Source organism: Protopterus annectens, chromosome 9.part0 (assembly GCF_019279795.1).
Source record: "Protopterus annectens isolate FY-2018-M chromosome 9.part0, PAN1.0, whole genome shotgun sequence".
Taxonomy (NCBI): Eukaryota; Metazoa; Chordata; order Ceratodontiformes; family Protopteridae; genus Protopterus; species Protopterus annectens.
Window position 1 is genome coordinate 147,188,760 of NC_056743.1, and position 23,319 is coordinate 147,212,078.

Below are 23,319 nucleotides of genomic sequence, written 5' to 3' on the forward strand. Positions count from 1 at the left end.
GGTACATAGTGACAGTGGCGTTGTAGTTTATTATTAGTTCTAGTGAGTGATGAGTAGAGGGGAACAATGTCCTCTTCTATTCTGCATGAGACACATTTTGTGATTAGGTGTGCCACATAGGAGGGCTTCCCCGACTACTGTGGGAATGTGATTATCACAGTTGTATCCACTGTCCACCTGTGACCCAGGGTCTCATCACATTTTTGGTGTGAAGTATACTACCACCTATGTTGTAGTTCTTGGCTACAGAGTTTTTAACAAAGGGGATGACAATGCACCTTTTGGCATTGAGCTAGAGCCCATGGCTTTTTACAATAGCAATCTATCTCAGGGAGGCCCTTTTGTAGGATGTCCACATCTTTAGTGTTTACAATTATGGCTCCTAGTTTGCAGTCCTCTGGAAACTTCAGCAGCCACAGACCTTCCATGTTAATGTTTACTTCAGGAAAGTAGATACTACACATCCTGTGAAGTTACCAAGTCCCATGGCTGCTGTGATACTGGGTTGGGAGAGTGTTTTTTACTTGTGCAGCCATGATGACAGCATCTTCCATTATAGAGATGTTCTCTTTCATGGGTGAGGGGGGGGGTAACACTGATCCTATCAGCCAGGATGTTGGCAATATCATTTGGCTCTGTACATTTAGTGCCATTGAGCTGTAACTCAGAACAGATCTGAGTGTAACCATGACATGAACCTGTCTGTTGGGCAGAGATCTCCTGAGTAGACAGTATGCAACAGAGTACAGATTGGGTTACATTCAGTCTTGTTGCATGGGGCAACTATTTGAGGCCAGTAATCCTCTTGTCAAGGTACTTCATTGGTCTTTCTAGCTGTTGAACGTGCCTAGTCAGATTCATCACAAGTGTGCTGTGTTACTCTCAGACAGGTCTGATGACTGTTGAGTAGTGGGAACCACCTTTGACCTACATGCACAGACCTTGGCAGTTTGTGTGAACGCACAGCATGATTTTCCGACCACTTTGTGAATGTGTTTCTGGAAGTAGAGATGACTATCCACATTTGTCCATACATCCCTTATTATCAAATCCGTATTTAGCATAAGTGTGTGAGCATGCCCAGTATGACCATTCAGTGTGATGCTGAATGAAATCCACTACTTTAGTTGGAGTGTGTGAGCATGCCCGGTATAGACATTTATACTGTGTGTGTATGGTAAATCAAGTTGTATTTTTACAGCAGGCCTCACCTTTGTGTCATAGATCAACAGGGATCATGTTGTGCCTGCAGGGCTTCCATGAGACACTTTGCATAGGCTTATACATATTTCTACATACAGGGGGGGACAGCTATTCTTTGTACATTTCTACCAGGGGGCACACCTGATTGTTACTATGGGTGTACATAGGATGTGGGTTTCACCTGACATGTTGTTGTGCCAACTCAAATTAAATGCCACTAGATCCCCTGGTCTTAATGAGAGTATTAGCATTGTGAGCGTGCTCAAACTAAGTAAAGCCAAGCTGTGATTTTTTATGCAGTTTATTAGAAATACAAGTTTTAATGAAATATTTTCATAAAAAAATGTTTACATGGTGTTTTTAGTATAATTAACACAATTGTATTTTACACACGGCTTACATTTGTCAACTTTTAAACAGTTGCTAGTACTTCACTAGTCTACTATATGTTCAATTCAATAATTAACAAGTCACATGACTTTAGTTATTTAAGCTATTTTGGGGAATTTTGTATCTTGATAAAGCCTGGTACTCGGCCGGGCGAAAGCGCTTGATTTTATTTTATTTAACTTTTTATGGTTAATAAATTTTACACCAATTATCATTATCTGGTGTGTTCTACCTGCGGATTTGTTTGGTTATTCCATACACATTTGCTATGCCTGCACTGCTATGTACAGGACACCATTTCAGTCTGCACTGTTACCTATCGTACTGGCTTGAGGCATACTACTGTACTACAGATCGTAGCGTCCAATGTCATGTATATTAGCTTGCGACTTCATAGCCTACACAACCCACATCACACCGCCTGGCCTGATGTTCTAGGTCTGCGGGAGGGGGAGGTTACCCATTTGCCTCTTAAGGGGCATGATACAGCATTTCTTTGTGTTTGCATTAGTGTACGATTGTCCTGCTGTATCTGTGCCACTGAAATGCTATCATGGCTTAATGGCTCAGTACTGTGACTATAGTGCACAGTATCCTGGGTTCGAGCCCTGTCACTGCTTTTATTTTCATGCTGGGCAGACCAGACTGCTTAAGGAACAATAAAGCAGATATGAGCATGTTTAACTGACTTTGCTTAACTTTGCCCAACATTGAACGAGCAATTTTGTTTACATATACTAGATATTGGTAAAAGCCAATTAGCACTGCTTTATATTGCTTAAAACATGGCAATCATGACTCGGGTGGTGCTGCAGGGCTGCCTATGTCAATGCACATACTACACTCCCTATACATGTTTGGAAACAGGTAGTGTCAAGTTAGGCATCCCTTTTATTTTATGTGCAAGTCGGAGAGAGGTATCATTTCCAGGGTTCCTACTGAGCCAGTGTTGTTGCCCCTTTGCCAAGGCCAAGGCATATTGGGCACGCCTCCTTCTGCGTACTGGGGCAGGCTCAGGTTGTTTCTCCTCTGAGTCACGCTGTGCCTGTGCAGGCCTTGGAAATGGTGGGGAGCTGTTTGACCCGGCCCCATGCTGTTCCTGCTGCAGCTGTTTTTGCAGGACCATATTGTGTAGCATGGAACATACCATGATAATTTGGGTACATGTAGTTGGAGCATACTGCAAGGCTCCATCAGATGTGCCCAGGCACCGGAACTGTGACTTGAGCATCCCAAACACACTCTCAATTAAATTTCATGTTTGTGCGTGTGCCTCATTATGGAGTTCTTAATCAGGTGTGTGTGCATTTCTGATGGGTGTCAGCCACAGCTCCAGTGCATAGCCAGCATCCACCACTAGGTGACAGTCAGGGATGTCCCCATTGGCAAATGTCTGGTACAGCTGCGACAGATACCAATACGGAAATCATTGTAGCTTCCAGGGCAGCCAGCACACACATTCAGTATTATGTCCTGAACACACACAACCTGTCAGTTGATGGAGTGGAAGCCCTTTGTGGTTGATGTAGGCCCTACCCCGCTCACCAGCTGGTGCTTTGATGTGTATGTGCTTGCAGTCAATTGCACCCACTACCTCAGGGTATTTTGCTATTTGATGGAAGAGATGCATATTTCTGGCCAATACCTCACGGAATTGGGGAAATACACATTATCACCTACATATGCTGACATGGCATTCAGTAACTGGTGCAGTACCCTGAATACCGATGCCTGTGAAATCCCCATCATATCACCTGTTGGTCTCTGGAAGGTACCTGTTGCTAGTATTCTTAGGCCAACACATATCTTGGTTTCCACTGGGATGGATTCCTCTCCGTTGGTTCTGTGTGTGAGGAGTGGCCTGCACAAATCAACAATTTGTTGCAGGAGCTGTCTGTCCACTCTATAGTGCTCCACTATCTCCAGCTCATATAGCCCCTGGTAGGTTACCCTGGGTCTGTACACTCTTCTCACTGTGGGTTGCCCAGCAGCATTTGCAATGGCACCACCCTCAGCATCTTGCACATGTTGCCTTATAATAGCAATGGCAGCCCCTAACATTTTTTTGTCTCAGTTAAGCTTTTTAAGTTTTCACTTCTCTTTGTTGACTGCAGAGTTGCAGTTTTTTTCGGAGAAAAACATGGGGGAATGTTGTTTGCAGAGTTTTAAGTCCTGGGCTGGGCTAGTGTACTGCCTGTGTAATTGGCTAATTCTGACTGATTTCACCTGGCAGCTCTGCTAGTTCTCCTTGGTTAACTTCATAGTACTTCTTTTCCTTCCTTTTCCCTTTCTGTTTCCACAGGGGACAGCACCACACAAACAAGAGCAAACACACACACACACAACCGCACACAGGCTTAGGCGGGTGCACATTTGTGTATACAGGCTTAGACAGCTTTACACAGGCTTAGATGGGTTTACACATGCGCACACAGTGTAAGCAGCTTTGCAAGAAACTTTAGTGATAGCCACGGTGTACACCTTCCGTTTCTGGGTTTCAGTTTAGACAACTGTAGGCAGGCCTCTTTCAGTCCTGAGTAACTCATAGCAAACACATGCCACTCTGCTCCAATAAGCTTACACTCTTTTTGATACATACCCCCTCATGATGTCACTGATCTTCTACTCTGTTACTCCCCTAATCCAACTCTTACACTATAGGGACATGGTTCACATGACAGGAAAAATTGGGATTCACTATCCTTATACTCATTTGCATAGGATTGCCTACTAATTCTTGGTTACATCTCTCAGACTGAGCTTCCCCCCTTAGCAACCACTACTCAGTAGCCATATTGTTCTCAGCCTGCCACTCACTTGCATGAGAGATGAATATTTTGAATACAATCCCTATTTCTGGCTTTTATCTTTTGTTTTTCTGTTTTTTTAGTGCGCCACACGTTTTGTGTGGCACTGCACTACGCTTAAACATGGGAGATAAAGGAAAAAAATTAATTTTTATTATTTTGCAACAGATAAAAAATGCCAATGGCCGTATATTTGGCCTTTGGCATGCTTCCTCAACTGGATGCATCCTTTATTTGGAGCGGTCATAGCTCCGTTTTGCTATTTGCAGAATAGTACTCAGTTGCCAACAGAGTACATTTCTGCAAACAACACTACTCTTACTCAGACAGTTTAGTGTTTCCTGGATCGTAAATTTACCTCATTTGCATAGCTTTCATCAGCAAATGAGGTAATTTGCACAAACCAACACTGTCCGTGCAAGAGTAGTTTTAGGAGCTCTCTTGCTCGCACCTGCCGGCGGTTCCTGGATCGCCTTCATGAATACGGTATTTATATATATATATATATATATATATATATATATATATATATATATGTATATATGTGTCACACACACAGACACATACATACATACACACACACACAGACACATACATACACCAGTAACACTTCAAGAAAAAATAAATAAGAAATAAAAAATGGACTAGAGCCATAATGGTGTCTTAAGCTTTTGGTCTTCTTTATTGTATCGGAATTTCTTCAGAATGAGTCAAATTACAAGTGACCAGATTAAAATACCATAGAGTGGAATCATGAATATTACACAAAGTGAAATAACCAATCAGAAAACCAACAGTGATGCATAATAATAAGTACAGTGACCATAATAAATACAAGGAGCAAACATGACTCTTTTATAAACTGTAGTTACTTAAAGTGTACAAAAATGTGGTGAATGTGTAAAGAGAACACTGTTAACTAAACTGGAAACAAACATATACACTTAAACACCCTTAAAAAGGTCAGAACATGAAGGACTACTGGAAAACATATCCTTAGTTCAGAGTAAAAGCACCCGACCATCGTGTCTGCCCTTCAAAAGGAATGCAAGAAAGCATACATTATCTAAACCATTTCAAGGCACATTTAAGATTCAATGATTCATTAAGACCTGGATAAAATTCAGCATTCAGCCTAAGCTGCCACTTGAGTTCCTGAACCTGAAGCTTACAATCAGCGTCACCAAAGAAATCCTTAACTTGGTCCAAAATGATGAACCTAAACAAGGAAAAAGTAGGACACGCAGCACTGTTTGCCAAGAACATTTGCAATGTCCTTGTTCCTGATGGCAGAACAATGCTCCTTTTTTCTATCACTCAGTTTGCGGAGTGTCTTACCAACATAGAAACAGGAGCAACCAGAACATACTGCACAATAAACCACCATGCTGGAGTTGCAGTCAAAATAACTAGGAAAATGCACCTTTACATTACAATGTGAAAATGAATAGTAATTATCAATGAAAAATGTACTGGCAACAGATGCACCTTCCACATTTATGCATACCTGCTGGTTTAGTAATTGACAAAGAAGGTGACAAAAAAGGAAGATCATTGTTTTCAAAATGACACTAATGTTCTAGTCCTTCATGAAAAAAGGGTGAGAACTGTTCAAGTCCAGGTAATTATTACGAAAAGTATCCTATGTACAGTGGATATAAAACAATTCTTATGTCTATCAATACTAATGGTGGTGTCTAAAAAGGAAACTGTGGCCTTGGTCTACCATGATGAATTTTAAAAAACCAATGCTTTCTGAAAGAGAGACTACAAAAACTTCTAGTTGATTGACACCACCCTCCCACACAAAAATAAAATCTTCTATGTATCTCTTATAAAACTTTAGAGTGTGAAACCCTGGCAAATGCATGGGAGTATCAACCTCCCACTCACTCAAAACTAGATTTGCAAAGGATAGTTCCATCTTTGACCCCATAGCAACACCCCTAACCTGTCTGTAAACATTATCTTGAAAATGGAAAAAATTATTTTTCAAAACCAATAACATATGGGTATGTAAAGTCTGGATCCTTCTATTGGGAAATTTAGCATACTTAAACAAAAAATGTTTAACAATTTAACCACTCAGTATGGGGAATGCTAGTATACAAAGCCACTACATCCAACGTGACCAAAATGCATTTAGGAAATCTAAGTCAATGTCAAACAACATATTTAAGAAGTCCCACGAATCTCTAATGTAGTGGGGAGTGGCTTGTACCAGAGGATTTAGGACAAAATCAATATAATGTGAAATATTCTCTATTTTTGAACGTTTATTAGAGACAATTAACCTAAATGGAGGATCCCTCATTTTTGTGACCCTTTGGGATGCCAAAAAGTTTGGCTAAGCATAAGTTCGGGTAAGACATGAACTCAAATTCTTCAGTAATACATGAATCTTCCAGTAAAGACCAACTTTTTATCAATACGTTCAAAATTACAGTACACAGTATCAAGAGACACCTATTCGTAGAAGTCATCATTAATCTTACTGACATATCTTTGTTGGTCCACAACTACTACACCCGTACCTTTATCAGCCTTCATGACTCTCACGTTGCCATCATGAGTCAAGTCAGATAAGGCTTTTTTGTCATCAGTGGATAAATTGAACCATTTATCAGTGGAATTAGATGCTACAACATTTCTAAAATTCTCTTCACAAAACCCTTAAAAATGTGTTTAATGTATTGTTTAAAGGAGGATTAATCAAACTCTTTTTCCTAGGCAAAGATGAGTCAAAACTTTAACTAGATGATTGAGAACTAAGGGATTGAGTACCACAAGTTTTAGAGCAGACAGGTTCACAAACTGTCATTTACATCAAAATTCAATTTCAAGTTTAACTTTCTGGCATATAATCTTAAATCAAGCAACACGTTGGATAAATTAGCCCTTTGAGAAGGGATAAATGTGAAACCTTTACATAACACACTTAAGTGGTCTTTAGACAAAACTCTGCTTGACAAATTGAAAACTGAGGAATGAAAAGAGTGATATTTGTTGGACAATATCCATTCAGGGAATAAACATGAAAGAACCAAACCATCACCTAGGTCACAATACATAGTCAAATTGTCATGTGAGACAGTATGCTCACAAGTGTTTCTCCTCAAATACTGAGCTCTAGAAAAATGCTGTAAACTGTAGGAAATGTTACAATTATAGTCTGTATTGACACAAGAGTCACTAGAAGGCTCTGAATTAGTGCAAGAAACTACTTGTGGTAACTCCTCGTGACCATGTGTCTTGGAGGTAACTGAAGAAGCCTTGCCCGTTTCTCACTTTTCCCTTCCCCCTGTTTGATGTAACTTGATTTTCCAATGACACAGTGGCATTTGCTCTAAAAAGGTCCAGAAGTGTTGTTAGCATTTTCAGATTGCCTGTCATTAAAATTACCTCCGAGTGGGACTGAACCTGAAGCTGTGGAAGGAAGTGTATGCTGATCATTACCTATAATTCTGTTATCAGGTTCCCTTGAAAAGGCTCCAGTGGTAGATAAAACAGGATTAACAATATGAGTAGACAAACTTTATGGCTGAACAGATGGATGTTGAATGACAGCATGCCTGGGTTGTGAATAGGAGTAAGAAGCAGGTGGACTAATAACAGAAACATCTGGTCTAAAATTAACTCCACTGTTTGACAATGCTGCATTAGTAGGTACGGGATTATTTCTAGACAGGCACTTAAAATCCCAGAATTAGCATTTGAATTATCACAACTAGAACGTGATACTGTAAACGTGTGATCGTTGTCTGAAACCCTGTTAGAAGAATTTCTATAACCAGAGTGAACAAAATTCTGTTCTCTACCCAAATTAGTGCCATAGTTAGCTCTATAAGAATTTCCTCTATTCCTAAAAGAATTAAGTTCTAGAATCAAAGGACCCACATCTATTGTGAACAAAATTAGTTCTGTTTCTGTTAAAATGAGGAACCCCTAATGAAATGAGGATTTCTGTTGAAAGTTCTGTTACTTCCAAAAGTTCCTCTTTTCATTCCTCAGTTTTCAATTTGTCAAGCAGAGTTGTGTGCGTTATGTAAAGGTTTCACATTTGACCACTTGTGTGTGATGTAAAGGTCTCACATTTATCCCTTCTCAAAGGGCTAATTTATCCAAAGTGTTGCTTGATTTAAGATTATATGCCAGAAAGTTAAACTTGAAATTGAATTTTGATGTAAATGACAGTTTGGGAACCCGTTAGCTCTCAAACTTGTGGTACTCAATTCCTTAGTTCTCAATCATCTGGTGTTTCGTCTACATCTAGTGAAAGTTTTGACTCATCTTTGCCTAGGAAAAGAGTTTGATAAATCCTCCTTTAAAACACATTTTTAAAGGTTTGTGAAGAGGATTTTAGAAATGTTGTAGCGTCCAATTCCACTAATAAAGGGTTCAATTTATCCACTGATGAGAAAAAAGCCTTGTCTGACTTGACTCATGATGGCAACGTGAGAGTCATGAAGGCTGATAAAGGTACGGGTGTAGTTGTTATGGACCAACAAAGATAGGTTAGTAAGATTAATGATGAACTTATTAATGATGACTTCTACGAGAAGGTGTCTCTTTATACTGTGTACTGTAATTTTGAACGTATTGATAAAAAGTTAAAGTCTTTACTAGAAGATTCATGTATTACTGAAGAAGAATTTGAGTTCATGTCTTCCCTGAACCCATGCTTAGCCAAACTTTTTGGCATCCCAAAGGTTCACAAGAATGAGCGGGATCCTCCGTTTAGGTTAATTGTCTCTAATAAACATTCAAAAACCGAGAATATTTCATATTATATTGATTTTGTCCTAAATCCTCTGGTACAACCCACTCCCCACTACATTAAAGATTCGTGGGACTTCTTAAATATGTTGTTTGACATACTTAGATTTCTCCAAATGCATTTTGGTCACGCTGGATGTAGTGGCTTTGTATACTAGCATTCCCCATACTGATGGGTTAAATTATGTTAAACATTTTCTGTTCAAGTATGCTACATTTCCCAATAGAAGAATCCAGACTTTACATACCCTCATGTCATTGGTTTTGAAAAATAATTTTTTCCATTTTCAAAATAATGTTTACAGACAGGTTAGGGGTGTTGCTATGGGGTCAAATATGGCCACATCCTTTGCAAATCTACTTTTGAGTGAGTGGGAGGTTGATACTCCTGTGCATTTGCCAGGGTTTCACTCTAGTTTTATAAGAGACACATAGATGATATTTTGTGCGGGAAGGTGATGTCAATCAACTAGAAGTTTTTGTAGAGTCTTTCAGAAAGCATTGTTTTTTTAAAATTCGTCATGGTAGACCAAGGCCACAAAATTTCCTTTTTAGACACCACCATTAGTATTGATAGACATAAAAATTGTTTTATATCCACTGTACATAGAAAGGATACTTTTCATAATTACCTGGACTTGAACAGTTCTCACCCTTTTTTCATGAAGACAAATGTGCTTAGGGGACAATTTATTAGAATATCCAGGTTGACTAGCGAGGATGTAGTCTTTGAAGTTGAATCTGATTTTTTGTCCCTCCTTTTCTTACAAAATTACTACCCAGCTTCACTCATCAATAAAGTTAGGAAAAGTATTAGATTGGATAGACAGGTTAAATTCAGACCTATTTTGAAACATGGTTTCTCTCCAGTCTCTAGGAGTACTAATCACACTACACTATCTACACATGCCTTACATTTCTCATTACCCATTTGTAGGGATATGAAAGCCTTTAGAAATATCTTAAAAAGATAATTGGAGAATTCTAGTTAGTGACCCTAATATTAAGTTTTCTTTGGGTAATGAGCCTCCATTTCCCTTTAAAAGGACTAGAACATTAGTGTCATTTTGAAAACGATGATCTTCCTTTTTTGTTGTCACCTTCTTTGTCAATTGCTAAACCAGCAGGTATGCATAAATGCTGAAAGTGCATCTGTTGCTAGTACATTCTCATTGATAAATACTATTCATTTTCACATTGTAATGTAAAGGTGCATTTTCCTAGTTATTTTGACTGCAACTCCAGCATGGTGGTTTATTGTGCAGTATGTGCTGGTTGCTCCTGTTTCTATGTTGGTAAGACTGCCCGCAAACTGAGTGATAGAATTAAAGGAGCATTGTTCTGCCTTCAGGAATAAGGACACTGCAAATGCTCTTGACAAACAGTGCTGCATGTCCTACTTTTTCCTTGTTTAGGTTCTTCATTTTGGACCAAGTTAAGGGTTTCTTTGGTGACACTGATTGTAAGCTTCAAGTTCAGGAGCTCAAGTGGCAGCTTAGGCTGAATACTGAATTTTATCCTTGTCTTAATCGTTGAATCTTAAATGTGCCTTGAAATGGTTTAGACAATCTATGCTGTCTTGCATTCCTGTTGAAGGGCAGACATGATTGTGGGGTGCTTTTACTCTGAACTAAGGATATGTTTTACAGTAGTCCATGTACTGACCTTTTAAGGGTGTTTAAGTGTATATGCTAGTTTCCAGTTTAGTTAACAGTGTTCTCTTTACACATTCACCACATTTTTGTACACTTTTAAGTAACTACAGTTTTATAAGAGAGTCATGTTTGCTCCTTGTATATTACAGTCACTGTACTTATTATGCATCACTATTATTCTTCTGATTGGAATCATGAATATTACACAAAGTGAAATAACCAATCTATGGCATTTTAATCTGGTCCCTTGTAATATGACTAATTCTGAAAAAGTTCCAATACAATAAAGAGGAACGAAAGCTTAAGACACCAATGTGGCTCTTGTCTAGTCCGTTTTTTATTTCTTATTTATTTTTTCTAGAAGTGTTACTGGTATTTCATTATTATTCTACATTTTTCTCAGTTATTTGTACATTATATTATACACACACATATATATATATATATATATATATATATATATATATATATATATATATATATACACACACACATACATACATATCAATCATACATACACACACACACACACACACACACACACACACACACACACACACACACACACACACACACACACAAAGCAAAAGCCATGGAATACATGAAAAATTATCATTTTTACTTTCAGCAACACAGGCCATGTTCTGTTAGTGTATGTATTTATTATAGGTTCATACTAAGCTATCTGCCCTAGGGCATTTATAAGCCTAGCCAGTGTGTGTTTGGATTTCGCCACCCATTTTAAATGAATTTTGCTATGCCCTTTTTCGAGGTTAGTATACTGTGCCTCTGTCTAACAGTGACACAGAAGGGATACCCGGGGTAAACCTATGATCTCCCATCCACTCAAGATTCCTCTTGGAGAGTCAGTGAAGGGAGCCTCTGGGTTATGAATCTGTCCCTCCAGCATGTCCTATTTATTTCAGTGCTGAGGTTCAAGTCTCTCGAGCACGTAGCTTGATGGGATTTGGATTTAGGTGCAGCATGTCCATTAATTCCGGGTTGGATATGGCTTTATACGTCAGGCACAGATCGCCTCTGAGCAGGCGGTATGCCACTGAGTAGAGCTGGACTTTCTTTAACCGGGCAGCATATGGCATCTATTTGAGCCCTTTGATCCTCTTGGTGAGGTACTTTTGGAGTCTTTCCAGTTGCTGCAAGTGTCTGGTAAGGTACATCCCAAAAGGGGCATTGTACTCAATTATGGGCCCGATGAGGGATGAGTAAAGAGACACTATGACCTCCCCTGATCTAGATGTGAATCCCTTCATGATTAGGTGGGCTACATAAAATGTTTTTCTAACCACTTTGGCCACGTGGTTTTCAAAATGAGAGATTGCTATCAAACTTGGGTCCCCAGGTCCCTAATTACTTCTTCCGTACTTAATGGATTACCACCTATGTGGTAATTTGTGGGCAATTTGTTTTTGCCAAAGGGGATGACTATACACATTTTGGCGTTTAGCTTGAGGCCATGGCTCTGGCACCAGTTGTCTGTTTCTATGAGACCCTTTTGTAGGATGCTTGCGTCGGCTGGAGAGTCAATTATGGCGCCTAGTTTGCAGTCATCTGTGAACTTGGTCAGCCACAGTCCTTCCGTGTTGGCCTGTACCTCCAAGAAATATATACTGAAATAGAGAGATCCCAAGACTGAGCCTTGTGGGACGCCACTTGTAACTGGTTTGGAGTTTGACATGGCTCCAGCAAGTCTAACCATATGGGTTCTGTCCTTGAGCCAGCCAGTTTGCAACCCATCTAGTGACATAGGAGTTTAGATTTAAGCTGGTGAGCTTATCTATAATGCCCATGTGGGGTATTGTATCGAAGGCTTTTGCGAGGTCCAGGTAGGCTGTGTGGACCACCTTCCCCTCATCAATGGCCTTGGTGACTATTTCAAAGAAATCAACCAGGTTTAAGAGGCAGGATCTGCCCTTAAAGCCGAACTGGGTAGGATCCAGTGTCTGTAGGTCCCCAATATCTTTATTTATGAGGTCCATGATGATCCTTTCCATACCTTTGCAGACCAAGCTAGTCAGGCTTATGGGCGATAGTTTCCAGGATCCATTGAGGCACCACCTTTGTGGAGAGGGACCACTGTTGCTGTACGCCACTCTTTGTGTACATATCCTGTAGTAAGGCTGAGATTGAACAGCAGTTTTATGTTTTGGTTTAGCTCTTCTTTGAGTTCATGTAGGATGCAGCCCGGGACACCGTCTGGTCCCATTGATGCTGTGTTTTTTGCTTTGGAGAGGGCGGCTCTTACCTGAGCATCTGAGATGTCAGGGGGGCAGCACTCTGCTGGGATAGATATTTGCTCTTTTGGTGGGGAGGGAGAGGAGAGAGAAGTTCACGCTGAACCAGTCAGCTAGGATGTTGGCAATGTCTGTGGGTTCGGTGTATTGTCATTTTGGACCAATTCTGAGCATATCTGGGAATTCCCACCCAGGTTCCTAACATAACTAAAGAAAACCTTGTGATTATCCTTCGTGTCCTGTGCAATTTTCTCTCAAAGCAGGCCTTAGACAATTTTATGAGTGCCCGTAGTTTTTTGCTAATACTGATCAGATGCCTTCCCTTTTTGGGATTTTGCTCTATCATGAAGTAGCTTCCTCCTTCTATTGTATAGTTTGTTTATGGCTGGGGTCCTCCAGATAGGACGCCTGCATTTGGAGGATTGGGTCTTGGTTTTATTTGGGATTGCATGATCCATGCATTCCTGAAGGTGTTCATAGAATGTGTTTATAAAGGATTCTGTGGTCTGGGCCTTATTTTCACAGGCCTGGGGGCTTTGAAGGATTCCACCTTGGTTTTGAGGAGTGTGAGTGTGAAATTTGCTTTAGAGAAGTTTTTCACTGTGGTTTTCTGGGCAAGGGGTGGGGTCGGGATGTGAATATCCAGTGAGATTAGTTTATGGTCTGATCTTACCAGTGAGGGATACACTTCTGGTCTGGAGCATAGAACCCCCATGTTGGTGATGATCAGGTCCTGTATGTTTTCCCCTCTTGTGGGAGTGGTAACAAGTTATTCCATATCATTTGAGTTTATAAATTCTAGGAACCTTTGGGCTAGGGTGTTAGAGCTAGAGTAATGTTCCCACTCTATGTTTGGGTAGTTGAAGTCACCCAATATAATGGTGTTTGGAGAGACCTTCATATTTTCCAGTGTTCTCAAGAAGGCTGAGTGGGGTTCCTGGGTTTGGGAGGGTGGTCTGTAGCATGCTATAAACTGGAAGGCAGTTTTACCCACTGTTAGTTGCACATGGATAGTCTCAGATGCTTCGTGCTGTGCCACCAGCCTGGAGGTGTGGGTATCTTTGACGAATATTGATACTCCCACTCCTTTTGTGGTTCGGTCCAAGTTTTGGAGCCGAAAAGCATGGTACGAGGTATAACCTGGTAGTGTTGGGGTGTTCTCGGGAGCCTTGAACCAGGTTTCTGTTACTGCACAGATATCGATGTTCTCCATGCTAAGAAGAGTTTAGAGTGTGTGTGCATCTTGAGGTTTAGACTTCTGGCATTGAGTAGGATTACTCTTAGTTTCTTATCCCTTGTGATACCTATGGAGGTGGGTTTGTCTTTTGAGCCTTGCCTAAATAAGGCACTATGGGGGTGGCAAGAGCCTTTGCCAATATCCGAAAGCCCAGGGGTGATGGGTGCAAGCTGTCCCTAGTGAAGCATCGTGGCTTTTCGAGCATGTCATCCCAGGCAGACAGGCATTGGATCCCCTTTGAATGACACCAATACTTAAGCCAGTTGTTGAAATTGATCATCTTGTCTTCATATTGTGGCATCATTCTTGGTGAGGGTAAGATGCTACTCAAGGTCAGGGTCATACCGGCCTGGGCTACATACTCAGAGAGCTCCTCTACGTCTCTTTTCATGTAGTCCAGGGAGGTACGTCTCAGGTCATTCACACCAGCATGGACAATGACTGAATCATATTTGTACTTGCCTTGAAGTGACCCGAGTGCTTGTGTTATGTGGTGGATCCTAGCGCCTGACAGGCAGCTCACCATGACCTTCTTGTTCAGCCTGGTGAGCGGAACATCAGTGTGCCTGACGATAGAGTCACCTATTACAAGTGTATCAGATGTGTTGTTTAGCCTTAAGGGCTGTGACTGTTCGACACACTGGCTTTGTGAGCTATGTGTTGCACGTTTTGTTTTGGGGTAGCGGTTGCTTGGGCGTCTGTTTTGGAGGTCTCTGCTGCTTAGGTAGATTTTTATTTAGAGCCTCAGAGTAGGTTTTTGTGTGTTTATTTGTTTGGTTTGTTGTCGTGGTAGATCTATGGGAGACTGGAATTGTAGTGAGTGTGGTTTCCTTCTCCTCCTGACTGGTTTCGCCAGTACTGAGTTGAGAGAGCTTCACCTCCAGTTTGGCTATATGGTTGCATCTCACATGTGTTGGAATTTGTTGGGAGGAGGAGAGGGCTGTCTGTGTACATGAGGCAGTTGTAACATTGCCTCAAGATTCCCAGATTCACCAGCTGGACCAGAGAGGAGATTGACAACTGACCTTTGGACATGCTAGAATAGTATTGTGAATTCCTTTATAATTGAAAAAAAAGGGGCCAATGGGGAACAAGATACTCAACTAGTCTTAGCAAGGTCTAAATACAAGACTTGGGAATGCTCCAAAGAGTTATGAATTAGTATATCAATGTAACATTGAAAGAGTTATCTTTTTAGACTTTGGGCTCACACTCCACCTGCAAAATACTTTGGTCATTATCCAATTACTGCAAGCGTAAGAAACCTCAGAATCCATCTCTGCGTCTACCATGCTCAAGCCCTTATGTAAATGGTCAACCCAACTAACATTCTCATTACTACATACAGCTTCCAGTTTCTTTAGGATAATCACAGCTGTTTTCAACCAGATGTTAGGCTGTCTTCAGACTGTATATGCAACAAGTTAACATTTTTATTTTAGTGAGTATTATGTATTCTGCATACAAAGTACTGTTACAGTGGACTGAACAGTAAAAAAATGCATTCTCTGATGTGTCATTGTAAATACTATTACATGCATTTTCTTGCTAAATGGACTACATTTTTGCAGCAACACATTATCCTACAGTTCATTCAGCAGACACTTTGAAAGGAGGAGTGGTACTGCCAAGTGATGCCATTAAGAGGCAGAAGAGAAACCCAGTTCCAAGTCATACATTTTAAGCTAGATTCTTTCCCCACCTCTTTCTGATATAAACAAAATCATATCACCAATGGCATAGCAGACAGAAAATTGTTAAAATCTATGGTGACTTAACACATTACATTTGTTTTAAATGTAGAGTGCATTAATGCACGTGTTAGAAAAATGCACAGATTTGTACAATTCTATTGCACCATCTGAGTTTAATCTAGGAATCAACATTACTACTTTGGAAAAGTTTTATATTCCTTACCATTAAAAAAGGCATCCATTGGGATTCTGGACAATGCTATAAGTGCTATACAACAATGTCACATTCTGTATGTTATCGTACCATGCAATAGCAATGTTTGACAAGTAGTCATACTATATATTACACCTCTGTTGGTGTAGCTAGACATATATAAACATGAGCAGAGCTACACATTATGTGAAGGACATTGCGTTGGCAGAACAAATGCATTAAAAGTCCAAGTTTGAATCCCATAAATGAAGAGTACCAAGCAAAACAAAGAATGAATTTGGACATGTTACACTGGTTGTATTACAAACTCGACAGTTAAAGGGTTCTGGGCTAGTATTTATGCAACATTTTTAACTCTATGCTTATGATACAGATTCTTAGTTTTAGCACTTGAATTATGCTTATTCGTGCTCAGCACTTGTTCGGAACTTCTTGTTAGTACTAAATAAGCTAGAAAATACTACAGCACTCAACCGTCCTCTTTACCTAGAGGAAAACAGTTTTGGTACTTATTTCCTCACTTGCTTAGAGAAAAACAGCTCTTATACTCATTTTCCTCACTTGTCTAGAGGAAAGTAGTTTTTTATTCAGGCATATCCAAGAGTCATCTCCTAGTGTTCTCTCCTGTCTGATGAATCTGGGCATCTTGGGGCAATGTAGCAACTGCCTCATGCACAGACAACCCTCTCCTCCCATCACCAAACACCACAACCTGTGAGAGATGCAGTTATCTAGCCAAATCTGTAGTAAAGCTCTCTCCAACCAAGACTAAACTTGACAGTCAAGAGGAGAAGGTAAACACCTGCACCACACCACACTCATCATATAGTCCCACTAAACCTACACCACCAAAATCCACACATAGAAACACAAACACTCACGGAGGGTCTCGATAATAATCTGCTCAAGCAAGAGACCTCCAAAGCAGAAACGCAAGCAACCTCCACCCCCCAACACAACCCAAATGACACATAGCTCGCAGACTCAGTGTGCCAATAAACCACAGCCCAAAAGGCAAAATAATGTACCCGACACACTATAGTCAGGCACACTGATGTCCCACTCACCAGGCTAAGCAAGAAGGTTACTGTCAGCTGCCTGTCGGGTGCCAGGCTCCACCACATAACCCATGCACTCAGGTCACTCCACAACAAGTACAAATAGGACACCGTCATTGTCCATGTCACTCCACAACAAGTACAAATAGGACACAGTCATTGTCCATGTTGGTGTGAACAACCTGAGACGTACCTCCCTGGACTACATGAAAGAGCTCTCCGATCTTGTAACCCAGGCAGGTATGACCCTAGCCCTGAGTAGCATTCTGCTATCACCCAGAATTATACCGCAGTACAAGGACAAAATGATGGAATTCAACAATTGGCTAAGCTTCTGGTATCATTCTAAGGGGATCCAGTAACTGTCTGCCTGGGATGACATGGTCAATAGACCACGATGCTTTGCCAGAGATAGCCTGCACCTGTAGCCACTGGGATTCAGGATACTGGCTAAGGGTCTTGCCACCCCTAGTGCCTTTTTAGGCAAGATCAAATGACAATTCACCACCATAACAGGAACAGACAAGCAAAAACTGAGGGTAATGCTTTTCAATGCTAGAAGTCTAAATCTCAAAATGCACTCACTCCAGGCATTCCTTAAAATGGAGAACATAGACATCTGTGCAGTGACAGACATGGTTCAAGGCTCTAGATAACACCCCTGCATTACCAGGCTATAACTCATACCACACTTTTTGTCCATCTAACCTGGACCAGTACACCAAAGGTGGAAGTGTGTCCATATTCATAAAGGATATCCACACCTCCAAGCTAGTTGTGCAGTATAATGCATCCGAGGTTATCCAAGTGCAACCAACTCTGGGCAAAACTTCAATCCAAATTGGAGCTCGCTACAGATCCCCCACTGTGCCCCATGGATTCCCACTCCTCTTTTCTTGATATAGTAGGAAATATTAAGGTTCAACCAAACACCCTAATATTGGGCGATTTCAACTACCCCACCATTAACTGGAAAAACTACATATGTGCCAACTCCTTCACTCAACCCTTTCTGGAATTCATAAACTCCAATGCCCTGGATCAACTTATTCACACTCCCACCAGGGGAAACAATATCCTAGACCTAGTCATTTCCAACATGAGTGACTGGTGTTCCACACCTGAATTCAATTCCTCATTGGGCAGATCAGACCATAGGCTAATCACCCTAAAAATCCGCATCCCACCCCTACCCACCATTAAAGGAAACCACAGTAAAAAATTTCTCCAAAGCCAACTTCATGCTTCTTAAGACAGAAGAGGCAAACTTTATGACACCTATGCAGATGGACAATACATTTACGACTGCTGAATCCTACACAAATGCACTCTATATAAGCACTTAAACGAGTGCATGGATCGTGCTATCCCAAACAGAACCAAGATGCTATCCTCTAAAAAAAGGAAACCAATCTGGTGGTCCCCTGCCATAAAACTCTACAACAGAAGGAAGAAACTGTTGCAACAAAGTAAAATCCCATGAGTGGAGGAGATCCCTGGTCAGCCTCAGTAATAAGCAGAGATCCCTTATAAGATCCACCAAAGCTAGCTACGAAAACAAAATCACCACTGATTCTAAGGACAACCACAAAGCTTCTATAGCTATACCAAGAATCTCAATAGCAACACACAGATCTGCTCTGAGTTACAACACAACAGCATGAAAGACAGTGACTAAGGCATGCGGCTGTGTACCAGGCACTGAAGGAATTTGGCTAAATTTATCACCTAAATGTTCACAAAGCTACTGGTGACTTCTATAGTTATTCAGAATAGCTTTAATTTTTTTTCAGAAGCACACTGATTCACCATTTCTGAAGAAGTCCGAATGGACAAAAGTGCTTGACTGTAGATAGTGTTACTGTGGAGTCATGTTGCTAATGTTGTGAAGTTTTTATCACATCATGGAATAAGTTGCATTTCATCACTTGAGTGACTTCCTTGTTTTTCCAGCATACAGAGTGTTCTTGCTGTCAGTTGTTTCTCTGTGCCAGTTTTTGTTTCATGAAAATTACAGAACCAACTGATCTTGCCAACATCCTGGCAGATGGGTAAAGTTTACCCCCCACCCCTAAAGGGCCCATATGTATACAAGAAGAATGCAGAGTCCCTGTCATCACATCTATGCAGGTAAAAGCTGCACTCTCTATAACCAAAAACAAAGGATTCATGGGACCGGACAACATCCCAGGTTACATTTTACACGAACTTCAGAATGGATGAACTGGCTCCCCACCTAAGCACCATATTCATAGTCTCATGTGTCAGGCTTTGTGCCCACTGAATGGTGCACAGCAACAGTTATCCCACTCCACAAAGGGGGAGCCATCACTGATCCTGGGAACTATCAGCCTGGCGAGCCTGGTCTGCAAGGCAATGGAACTCAAAAGACATTGGTAACCTCCAAACTCTGGACCCCACCCAGTTCACGTCTGGGAAAGGCAGATCATGCCTTCTGAACCTGACAGACTTCTTTGAGGCAGCCACCAAAGCCGTACACAAGGGTAAGGTGGTTCATACAGCGTATCTTGACCTCGCCAAGGCTTTCAACACCATCCCCCATTCTGGAAATATAGCTAAACTAGGTATAAATCCCTGCGTCACAAGATGGGTTGTCAACTGGCTCACTGACAAGAACCATACTGTAAAAGTTGCAGAATCCAAATCTGACTTCAAACCAGTGACAAGTGGAGTACACAGGGTTCAGTCCTGGGACCTCTCCTGTTTGGCATCTACTTCTCTGACGTACAGGCCAACACAGAAGGCCTCTGGCTAATGAAGTCTGCAGATGACTGCAAACTAGGAGCCATAGTCAAGTCCCCAAATGATGTGGACATTCTACATTAGGGCCTCACTGAGACAGATGCCTGGTGATAGAGGCATGGCCTCAAACTAAATGCCAAAAACTGCATTGTCATCCTCTTTGGTAAAAACTCTGTACCCATGAACTACCACATACACGACAGTCTACTTAATGCCGAATGCGTGATAAGAGACCTTGGGACCCAGGTGGACAGAAGTCTCTCCTTTGATAATCACGTCACCACAGTAGTCAGGAAATGAAGAAAAACAAAGAAGAACAAGAAGGTCATCATTCCCCTCTACTCGGCACTCAGACCCATTATATAGAATACAACGCCCCTTTTGGAATGTACCTCACAAGACATCTGCAGCAGTCAGAAAGGCCACAGAAGTACCTCACAGAGGATTCCTGGCCTCAAACAGATGCCCTACACTGACTGTCTCAAAAAAACTCCAGCTTTACTCTGTAGCATATTGCCTACTCTGAGGTGATCTCTGCCTAACATACAAAGCTATGTCAAACCCAGAGTTGTTGGACATGCTACACCTAAAGAAACGCCAATCCATCCAAGCTACATGCTCTAGGGACCTAAACCTTGTCACCACAATAAACAGGACATACTGGAGAGATAGATTCTTGTCCCAGAGACTTCCTATACTCTGGAACAAGCTACCCATCTATGTCAAGCAAAGTTCCTCATTAGCACTCAATGACAAATCTTGACGAGTGGATGGGAAATAGGAAATACAACCTGGGGATCACTTCTATGGCTCTGCTCAACAGAGGCACAGGAAATTAAACTTCCTTGGGTGGCATAAGCCAGGAAACTTTGTTAGCTAGACTTACTTAGGCCCTTGGGCCGATAGCTTAGTACCTACGTATGAACCTATAAACAACACAAGCAAAAAAAAAAAAAAAAATGCAAGCAGTTATTCTACTCCATTGGACAAATGTTAGGAAGATAGTTCCAAAAATCCTGGCTTGTCCCGTCATCACCAATTCACTAAAGTTGTTGTGATTCCATAAATATGATGTACCATAGTATCTCCTGCCATTTATACAGACAGCATGACATCGTCTGCCTACCCATCCAAAAATGCTCATGATTTAAGCAGTTAGAAATTTCTACTCACTCCTATAAACTCTACCTCTTCAGTCTATGCACTGATTGGCACAGGTGCAGTCTTCCCCACTACATGAGATTAGCCCCTTACCAGAGACTTTTTGTGTTTCAGATAAAGTTGTACTCTTTTTGGCATTATTGTGATTTGTGACATGACTACTCATCTGCCACAATATGGATGCAAAGAACTGCAGCAAATATCAGTTACAACACTTTCAAAACATGAGTACACAAGTCAAGAAAACTTTACATATGTTCTTTATTCACTATTGCTAGATTATAGAAACATTCGCAGTATAATTATGAGGAGTTTCTCTTCCACAAGTTATGAAGTACTCCCCAATCATCAAAATAAATGTGGCTTACAGCCCAAGAGTATAACAAGGGATGCACAACGTAAACCATAGTGCCTCTATTCCAAGCTAGGACTATAATTGAATGACACAGCCAAAGCCTCCACATTTCAGATTAAGAACACAGAAAAACTCAAATGAAAAGTATCTATATGCATATTACATTAGATGTACATGATCACTATGATTTTTGTGCAGGAATTTTGAGCATCACATACACCCCTTGCAAGTGCAACAGCAGTCACAAATCCTTGGGGAAAAAAATAAAGTGCATGGAGAAATAGGACAAAGGACAGTGTAGTACCTCAAAAGAGCCAAAGTTATGCCCAAGACCTGCAAATATTGAAACAGTTTTGACAAATACGGTTTTTCAAACTTAAATGTGTATTCCTACAGCATTAATATATTTTAATTGCTTTAAATCAGAAAAGGTATGCGAAGCAAAGATGAAAGTCTACAATATGAATACAATAACGACCAAATCTGAAAACGTAAGGCATAAGATACCCCATGTAGTACAGGTTAAAAATGTGCATAATCTCACAATTTTGAAATAATTCCTTACCACAGTAGTAAACAGATTAAAAAATTGTATAGATGAGCAAATCCAACATGAAAAAGGGGGGGGGGGATTACGATGAACAACCAGAAATTATTCAAGAATAGAAGTAAGGGCAATTGTGCCAAGAGAATTGTCGCCAAACAGCAGCAAAACAAAATCATATTTCTAGGATATCACATTATTTTTTAGTTTTATATATATATATATATATATATATATATATATATATATATATATATATATATATACACACATATATATATATATATATATATATATATATATATATACACACACACACACACACACACACACACACACACACACACACACACACACAAACTAAAATCTGGGGTTGTCCTGAGCCACATTTTAATTTACAAACTGACCCAGAGTAAAATGTCCACAAAAGAAGCCAATGAACCTATAAGTAGCCAAACAACCAGAGCAGCATTGCTGTCTTGTGAGAAATCTAAAGTAACCAAAAGAAAACCCACAAATACAGTGCAACAGACAAAACCTGCCTAGAAAGAATTTATAGGTCAGGACTGAATCCTTAACCCTAGAGAGGGGAGCAGAACCATCACGCTGCAAAGCTGAAGAATTCCCAACACAAAATGCAGGAAGATAACTAAAAGCAAAACACCATATCTAAGAAAAGACAATGAAAAGAAACTGACTTCACCATCAGCAGTGCGCATCTAGGACCAGACTTCTTCCAAAATAAAAACGTACTGTTGTACAACTTCTATCGCTGCTGTTGCTTCATATAATAAAGTGCCAAATTAACAGAAAAATTGCTATTTTACTCAAACGTAATTGTCCAAATATTCACTGTCCTGACTCGGGACTCCTGAATAAACGGTAGGAAATAATCCCAGATCGTAATTGATGTTCCATTTGTAGCTGCACAAACATTTTTTTTCAGGTCAATGCGTTATACTTTTAGAATCGACCTGCAATTCCTCATGTAGGAGGAATACAAAATGTACTTTGTTTAAACATTTTTTTTTCAGAAAAAAAAAAATTAAGGACATGCACGGAGGATGTACTTCCTAAATAGCATATGTCCTGGTTACTGTCGGAATTTACAATGTACACAGATTGTAAAATCCGACAGTAACCAGGACTCATGCTATTTAAGGCCAGGTTACACGGCGTTATAAAAAATCTTAACTAGAGAGATCCAAGG